Genomic DNA, 9,979 nt, shown 5'->3' with positions numbered 1-9,979 from the left:
AGAACCTGTCTCAATCCTTGGCTACAATCAGTTCTTTTACTCTAAGCTCGGATTGGAGACAACCTATGAGGAAGGGTCTGAACAAGTCAAAGCACAGAACCAACTTCTCCAAGTAGGATCTGGCTGGTTCATTTTTGGAAGGGAGATACTCAATGGTGAAGGATAAACTGGGCATAGCTTCATATAGAAATTTTACAGATTTCAAACAGGATGCGGGTGTAAGACTTCATACTCAGAATGGGGAAATGAGACCAGCTTGCCTTCTGCTGCACTGTGAGGAAGCTGTGAGAAATCATGGATTCAAAGTAGACCAACGCAGACCAGGATGAGCTGGATTCCAAGGTGGACCAGCTTGGAGTTAAAGCTGAAGGAGTCATTATTTCATTTTCCTTTTTTATTGTCTTCTGCTCTCAATTAGCTCTTTCCATCTTCATCTATATGCAAACCATTTGTGTTCTCTTGTGAAAATCCATAATCATATTCTCACAAGAAATTTAACCTGCCATGAATCCCAGCAACTCTGCTCACTACAGAAAAGTCAAGAAAGCTCGAAGACCATGCCCTTCTTCTACTCTCCTGAATGAAGATGGAGAGAGGAGTCTTCTTTGCAAAACAGAGTATTATGGTGGTGGCCAAACAGGGTCTCCATAGGCATGTGGGAGGTTTCCAGTAAGAGAGACTCTGGGGAAGGGCTGAGGGATCCCCTGCTTGAGGGAGCCAGAAGGGCCATTAGGTTTACCTCCTATACAAAAGTATGTATATGAAAGAACATCCAGACCACTTAGATCAATTTGTAAGATTATAAATTCAAGGTTAGATTCAAAGTGTACAATTTTCCACTAGTGTCTTCCTTTGTTCAACAATAACACTCTCACAAACAGTTCTTAATAAGAGTTTTGTGGTACAAGTCAATCCAATAAGAAGGAGTTAATAACCTATGAGAATTTAATAGATTGTTCAGTTCAGTGAAAGAAAGGCAAGGAATTCAGAAATTGGTGAGAAAATGGCAGTAGCTTCTAAACAGTTTCATAATGTTCTCTGAGATTACATACTTAGTTTGTTCTCTATGTCAGTTTTCATGTCTTCCTTGAGCTGCAGCACTCACCCATCTTCTATATATGGAGTCATTCTCTCTTCTCCAAAAACGTCTTTAATAAAAGCCAAACTACAATAACCTGGAAGAGGGATCTCATCAAAGGAGGTGACACCATGACACTACAAATTCTTTCCAACTTCCTTCAAAATCCCCTTGAAATAAAGAAGTGCAAATTGAAGCAGTGAGGTAGAGGGGCCAGCAGCATAAATGGAGGAAATGTTGACTTCTTTCTAAGCCCTGTTTTCTCTTTTCCATCCCAGCTTCACGGCCTTCCTTCAGAACCCCCAGTTTTATAATAATTCCATGGAAGGGGTATACTTGGATGAGAAAGGAGACCTGGTGGCTGACTTAGATATCAAGTGACCTCTGTTGTTTCTGCCTACAAAAGCCATAACTAGAATGACATTGGGGCATCTAGAAAGAAAGGGATCCCAGGATTTGAGATTCACAATCAACCGAAATAGTTCTGCAAGCGGATGGAAATGATGAGCAAGGTGAGGAAAAGTGTTGGTTTCCTTTCACACCTTCTGATGCTTTTAATAATATAGTTACTCTTGCTTTGGGAAGGGGGTTGGATGTGTTTGTCAATGATTATTTCACATCGGTTCTTAAAGGTAAATAACATATTCTTTGGCCTTTTACCCCAGTCTCCATGAGAAATTTACCCTAGCAATACTAGTTCAAGGAAAGTGTTTAAGCAAAGTCGATTTGAACCACAAAGGCAACATGATTCACTTTCCTAAAACAAACATTCCATCCAACCTTCTCAAAGAATGTAGCATTAATGTAGAACCTAAATCTAAAAACTGTAGTGTGAAATTTCAGAGGAGAAGATGCCCTGGTAAGCAACATATAGCGGAATCAGCAAGATGACTACCAGGTTTTAGATAGGCTTCAAATTGAGCAAAGCTAAGCCTTATACTGTGTCACTAACCATTTCCTACTTTGCTCCCTTTCTGGAAATAAAATTAATTTTTTTAATGTTCTTCTTCTCTCTGCTTAGCCACTGCCTCCTTCACACAGAAAGGTGTGTGGAAAGCTGTCATCCTGGATTTGGTGAAGGTGGGCTCCAGGAAGGAGAACCCATTCTGCTGCTATGATTGTCTTCCCTTGTGCAGAAGAGAGGGAACCATCTCCACCATGGAAGGTGGCATTGACACCCAGCAGGAAAGCAGGAGAAATCTTGGGGAAAGCCATTCACCAACATTTGCTATGGAAGGGCTATACAAAGGCCATTCTAAGCTTAGTTCTTTCCTTGTCCATTTTTTAAAATAATATGCAGAATTTATTTCACAGTTTTGGAGACCAAAAGATAGGAAATAACCTTAGAAATTAAACTTGGGCAGCACATAAAAAAATATAGTGGATCAATGAGGGGCTGGCATTATGAGAGAGGGAGGCATTTCTTCCTTTCACCTTTTGTTATTTAGCCAGTTGCTCTGAGTAGTCAGAATTTGGAAGGAAAGGATTAAATCTTTGGGTTTCTCCACACTGCCTAGTTACTCCATCATCTCAGTGGGACATGCAGCCATGTTTTGAAGGACAAAAGCACATTCTGCCAGCCTTCATTTGCTTTCCCTCTCATCACACTGTCAACATTTCTTCTTCCTTCTGCAGTGTGACCTCCTTCATCACCTCTCAAGTACTGATGTCGGTTTGGGTGCAGAAACACTTTATTTTGCACAGGCTAAGCTCCAAGGGGAGTCATCGGTTCCCTTCTCAGAGGAAGAAACACTCCCTCCACTTGAGGCAATCATTGCCTTCATCTCTAAGAGCTTCTAAGCCTCCTTCTTCTTCCCATCGGTATTCAAATAGTGAAGCAAAAGTGATCTGGCCCCATTTCTGCAAAACTTTCTAATTTTTTTGTGCTAGAATTTGCAATGCAAAAAACCCTTCCTCTCCTTCCCCCTCGAGGAAACTTTTCTTTTGTACTATGAATATAATTTTTATTGAAGACATTTTTAACAAAATAAAAATCACCAAAAAAACCCACGAGAAATAGCAAATAGTGAAAAAAGAAAATAGAAAGTAAAGAGGTAGAAAAAAGAAAGAAATAGAAAAGATCTTATATCCTATCTTTCTTGACAGCAGTTATAGATACTGTGGAGTCCTTGGTGTTCTCTGAGCTTGGTTGTTTTCTTGCAGACGTTTCGTGCTTACCCAACTTGGTAACATCTTCAGTGCTAGAAGGGGGTGGGATTTGCTCTGTGTTTATCTAGTAGCTGCACTTGCCCTGCCAGTGTTGGGGAGAGGGTCTCCTTAGTAGTCTTTTCATCCTTATGCCTTATAATAATCTCGCTGCAGTTACCATGTACAAAAACAATCTTCCTTAAGTCTTTTCTAGTTGCTCATTTATCCCATTAATCCCAGCAAGAAAAGTTCTGGTTTCAGTTGAATATGAATCTGCGTTGTATCGCTGAGTATATTTAAACCCAAAATTTTCCAGCTTTTTACAAGTCCACCAAGCATGTTAAAATGATCCTTCTTGTTTTCCACATTTGCAACATAGCTTTGAAGTATTTTTATACATTCTAGAAAGTTTTTCTAGTGTCATGCATCAACGGTACATCATTTTGTAAAAAAAAAATAAATTATAACATAATTGCATCCCAGTCTGCTTCCGGGTCCAATTCAAAATGTTGGTTATTACCTTTAAAGCTCTACATGGCATGGGTCCAGGTTACCTGAGAGACCATCTCACCCCAATCACATAAACTCATCCCACCTGGTCAGGCGGAGCAGGGCATGTTGTGGACCCCCTCAGCAAGAGGAGATGTTTGGCTAAGTGCGGTCGCAGGAGGAGAGCCTTCTCTGCCGTTGCCCCCGCCCTTTGGAATATTCTCCCCCCAGAAGTGTGGCAGGCTCCTACCCTCCCAGCTTTCCAGAAAGGATTAAAGACCTGGCTTTGCCAGCTTGCATGGGGTAATAACAATCTTACCCAATCCTGGGGGTGGCTGGTGTGCCTTGATGACACTCCCTGAGTGACTGCCAATTTTATTTATTTATTTATTTATTTATTTATTTATCATATTTATATAGCTGCCCATCTCACACAAAGTGACTCTAGGTGGCGTACAACAATGAAAAAGAATAAATACATAAAAATAATTACAAATTTTAAAAACTATAAAATTGTATATCTATTTCTTGGATCCATTTATTTTCTATTTAATAAGAGTATTGTATATTGTAATTTTAATTGATTTTAACTGTTTTGTAAACCTCCCAGAGTTGTTTCAATGAGATGGAAAGTGACAAATTTGATATATAAATAAACAAATAAATAATGTGAATTTCAGTCCTTTCAACCACATATTTTCCTATTGATCCATCTATATGTTATAACCAAAGTTCTTAGGCCCATTTTATCATTATGCTGTTTAACTTGTTCTTCTTCCATTTCAAATCTTCAGTAAAAGCTTATTGTTAACATAGCATGATGATGCAGTTGAGGTCTTGTCTAGATGGGAAGGAAACAGGTTCAGAACTCAACCCTAGCCAGACCAAGTGGCTGTGAATACTTGGCCCTGCCCAATTCTGGGAATCTTGCACTGTCCCACTCAGGACTGGTGAATAATCTGGGAGTCTTCCTGGACTCTCAGCTCTTGCTTGAGTAGCAGGTGACAGAAGGCCATTTGCACAGGTTCAACTTGTGTTTTTCAGAGACTCCTATTTTTCAAGTCAAGAGGGCCCCTGTTACAGTCTTATGCCTTGATCACCTCATGAGTGAAAGCGGATTAGTGCAATGGGCTCTACATGGGGCTGTCCTTGAAAGCACCACTCCCACAGCTACAGCTGGTCCAGAATATGGCAGTACTAACAGTGATGGGGGAGGCTCTTCTGCTAGTATGTATTGGCTGCTGTTGGCTTCCTGGGTGCAGTGCAAATTGTTGGCTATTACCTATAAAGCCCGACATAGCATAGGGCCCAACGTTATCTGAGGGACTGCTTTGGGCTAGGGTGTGATTACAGCCTCCTTGACATGGGGTAGAGGAGGGATATAGATCATCTTGTCCATCAGTTGCTGCGATGTTGGCTGTTCTTTATACATTCGTGTTCTTTTAACTTGTGAACCCAAATTTACTCTGGAGTTGGGTAGCCTAGAATAATTAATAATTATTATTGTGTGCTTTTATAGTTCTTTCTTTGTAATCGTTTTTATGTATTTACTTTTTTAATTGTTGTATTAAAGAGCTACCTTGTGTGAGATGGGCAGCAATATAAATAAGGATAAATAAATAAATAGTAATAATATAATAGAATATGATACATTCCTCCCTTCATCTGGATAGCTCTGTTTTCAATAGTTTCCAGAAGGCCCAAACCATAGGTTCAAGTAGAAGGTTGTTCCAAATTATAGGCAATGCCGTAGGAAAGCAGTGCCTTGTGAGCTACCATGACAGCTCCCTTGTGGAAATAAGGGAGTACCAGCCTTTTTCCCTTGGGACAAACAAGTCAGGTTAGAGTCCTGAAGATAATTCAGTGCCAAGGCATATCAGCGTTTATAGGCAATGACCAGACCTCAAATTTCACTTGGAAGCTGATTAGAAGCCACTGCAGCGCTCAGAGCACTGAGGTGTAATATTTTCATGATGATGAGTGCCAGCCAATAAAAATGCCCATTGTGTTCTAGACCATGTGAAATTTTTGGTGGTCTTCAAGGGCAGCCCCATGTAGTGCACATTACTCATAGTGGTCATGAGGACATGAATTACTGTTGCAAAGGCATCCTCAGCCCAAATGTGGCCACAATTGAATTCACCAACAGAAGAACATGGTAGCCTTCAGTCACAAAATCTAGGTCACAGCACCCTTGTCTTAAATTGGGATCCCCCCAGCACAAGGCTCTTTCCAAAAAGCTCTTTCCAGTTCTAGGACTCCTTCCAAGGGGACAGGGAAGAGAGGGAAGCACATCTCAGTTCCCTTCACCTTCCAGGGTTCATCACCATCCAAATTTTCCTTTTGCTTCCTTAACAGAGATATTTTTAAGGCCTTCCTCCACATATATTAATTCACATTATCACTTCTGTCTTTCCAGCCTCTCAACATCATCTATCATCCAAACAATAGGATTTCATATAACAATCTTTATTTTCTTTCTTTACATTTACTCTTGCTCTCTATAGATGCAGAAACTTGCACCAAATGTCCAGAAAGATCAGCATCCAAACATAAACCAAGATCGCTGCATCCCCAAGGTCATAACCTTCTTATCCTATAAAGACTCCCTTGGGAATTGTCCTACGCAACCGTTGCCCTCTTCTTCTCATTAATTACAGGCTTTGTTTTGGGAATCTTCATTAAATTCTTAGAAACTCCCATTGTCAAAGCCAACAACCGTGGACACACTCTCCTACATCCTCCCAGGATCTCCCTCCTGCTTTCCCTTCTTGACCCCCTTTCTGTTCATCGGTCAGCCAACCACACCAGAGCCTGCCTCCTGCGAACCAAACAGTCTTCAGCATCATTTCTCGATCTGCCATCTCTTCTGTCCTAGCAAAGACAATCACAGTTGTGGTGTATGCCTTCTTCACAAAACCGGGGAATAAACTAAAGAGATGGCTGAAAGGAAAGAGCTTGGCCAACTCCATCATTCTTTGTTGTTCCAGTGTCCAAGTTTTCATTTGCACTATATGGCTGGGCACTTCTCCCCATTCCCTGATTCCAATATACACTCACAGCCTGGAGAGATTGTTCTGCAATGCAATGAAGGGGCAGTGTCACCATGTTTTACATTGCCCTGGGCTACATGGGGCTTCCCTGGCTACCATCTGCTTCACAGTGGCTTTCCTCGCCAGGAAACTCCCTGGGAGCCTTCAATGAAGCCAAGCTGATCACCTTCAGCATGCTGCGGGTCTTCTGCCAGCGTCTGGGTGTCTTTGTGCCCACCTACCTGAGCACCAAAGCTGGAAGTACATGGTGGCCATGCAAGGTCTTCTCCATCTTGGGCCTCCAGTGCTGGACTTCTGGGCTGCATCTTCATCCCTAAGTGCTATATTATCATTCTAGAAGCCAGATCTGAACACAAAAGAACATTTTGAAGTTAAAAATAAAATGGCAATTGTTATGAAGTTACTTCTTAACAGTGTCATTTGATTAAATCCAAATAATCTTATTTGGCTAAAAGTATATAAATAAGGGAAAACAAATACTTTATGTTTTTTTCCTTGCCAGAAATGGAGGACCACATTTGAGTCCCATATGATTTCTCCATGTATTTTTGCAGCTTGAATGTTTAGAATTACTGTGTGTTTCTACATCTCAATGCATACATTTCTTTAATTTAAAGGGTCACTCATCTTTCAGAATTGTCATTATAGGCACTGTCTTTAATAAATGCCTTATTAATACAAGAAATACGCTATCCAGGTTACTTCCAGCTTCATAAAGAGCCGCCATTTTCTTAAACCAGGAACAGGTTATTCATTGTTGCTTTTTATGGGAAAGAGCCAAATTGCACTTGGACTACCTGAAGCCAACCCTGAGACATCCCACACCAAGCAAACCCTCTCTTTCTCTTGAGTTTTGCTGAATGGTAAGAAGAAAAAAGTAATAAAAATCAACTCTGAAATGTGTTTGCTCTTCCCCCATATTAGTCAGCATTCAAAACAGCAGCCACTGCCTGTCTCAGCTATGGAACCTCCTCTGCTAATTAGACCAATAGAGCTCAAATCCCCTGCAAATCACAACCCACTAAATGAAAAGAGAGCTCCGAGACTCACTAGAGGGCAGGGAAGGTCATAAGGAAATCTCAGACAATTAAGAACAACAAGCAGAGGGATGGTTCAAGTTTGGCCTTAGCTGAGAAAAGGGCAGTTTGTCCTCCAGTTTCACAGTCTGGGAAAAAGAGGTTCAAACAACTCACAGAGAATCTGCCTTCATGAATGCCCTAATGAAGGACAGGAGTTTTCCTTACTCAGTTTCCAAGATTCTATCTCACAACCCCTTATTTCTTGATAGTAAAACCAGTTAAAGAGACTACGCTTGAATCTTTCTTTTTCAACTGGACTCTGCTGTTATGGGCAGGACATAAGCCTACATTGATGTGAATCTGTTCATGTTTGTGGCCATGCTAAAAGTTTGGGGCCAAACTCCCTGTCTCCCTCACTGACTCATCTTCCAAGTCTGAAGCCACATCTGTGACTTCTCCCTTTGGGCACCTGCCTGTTGAATCATTCAGAGTTTCTAGAGGTGATTTTCCCTTCCTTACAATTATCCAAATCATAGAGAATCATCTGTTGCTTTCTATTAACTCTCTAGAGACCTTTCTGGAATTATTGAGAAGATTGCTCAATAAGCACATCAAAAACATGTTTTGATGTCAAACCAGGTGCCAGAGTAATTCTGCATCACTTCTTGGCAAGAGAAAGGCTGGTTGATAAATGGTTCTGGAGAAAAGAGAGCCTGGGGAGACTTTTAGGGCAGGCAGGGGCCATCTCCTTCAGATGTGAAACCTTGGCTGGTCTCTGTCTGAATTAGGAAAGCCAGTCAAGCTTCTGTTTTGGAAGAGACCTTTGATTTCTTCTACCTTCCTTTTCATTCCCTGATCAAAGCAGTTGCAATGCACAAGGGTGAACCAAGCCAGGAAGTCATCTTGCTGCTGCTTCTCCTTGCGCTGCTGTTGTGGCCCCAGGGAGCTTCTCAGATGCGCAAAGCCAAATGCCTTCTGACTCCAGAGCAGGAAGAAGTTGATTCACGGAATTATTACAAGCCAGGAAATTATTTCATTAGTGGGATAGTCTCTGCAACCCAGGCTAGGGCTCTACCCTTAAGCTTCAGCACAACTCCGTCCATTCAATTACACTTGTAAGTCAGATCCAGCTCCCTGAAATGACCAGCCATTGTCCTCTTGATCTGCTGCTTTTGCTCTCTTTCTGTCCTATTTTATCTTGGGGATCCGTTTTACACCCTGCCGCTGATGAGGCTCCTCAGCACCTATCAAGAAAGACGATCAAGTAGAGATCTTTGCTGTCATTTCAACATGCAGAATGAACGTTCCCTTTCTTCATATCATTTAGCAGACCTAGATTGTGGCTATGAAGCAGGGGGTGGTCCCTCTCTTCCTCCTCACCCCTCTCTCCCCCATGAGGAAAACCATCCTCAAACTGAGTGTGACTCCTGAAGATGACATGGCTGCAAGCTCCCAGAAGTACTTTATTTTTTCCTTGGATTGGTGATGGGATAACCTTCACAATCCCTTTTCTACACTAAGATTTGCTAATGGGATGAAAGAGTCACAGTTAAGGATTTACTTATTCACTGATGTTGCAAAAGTTTATGATTCCCATTTATGAATTTATGCCAAGTATTTAATGCCCCCAAGCTTAACAAAAATGAAAATATTCTAAAGGATTGACCTAATACGAGGATCCTGCTGATCACCATGGTATGCTGTGCTTCTGTATACATCAAGGGAGTTAGACAGTAAAGCTGATCTCCCAAATGGCCCTTTCCAGCTTTCTGATTCTGTACTTGATATTGAAGAATAAGTAAAACTTCCAAATATTAAATGATGGGGAAGATGATTTTACTAAGAGAGAGAGGAAGAGAGAATATGTATTAAACTAGTTTGAGCTCCTGGTCCAACTTCAAAAATATTTATAACACGAGAAGGCCAATAATCAATAGATTTGTTCAGACCTCACAGGAATTTAGTGTGTCAAGAATTGCATTCCAATATGTGAGATATCTGAGGATATCAGCCACCCTTATGAGAGATTAAACGATCTCGCCCAAAATAGAACAAAATGTCATTAACCTGCTCCTAAGGTTGACTTTCTGTTCCTGAAACAAATGGAATGGTAACTTTGAAATAGGATCTAAAAACTTTTAATAACCCAATTTACTATTTGTTACTATTTTTCTATATTAATATTTTAGGAA

Source organism: Python bivittatus, unplaced genomic scaffold (genome assembly GCF_059951505.1).
Source record: "Python bivittatus isolate LINGU-HERP-01145 unplaced genomic scaffold, Pbiv_v1 ctg000650_np1212, whole genome shotgun sequence".
Taxonomy (NCBI): Eukaryota; Metazoa; Chordata; class Lepidosauria; order Squamata; family Pythonidae; genus Python; species Python bivittatus.
This window is presented reverse-complemented; position numbering follows the sequence as displayed.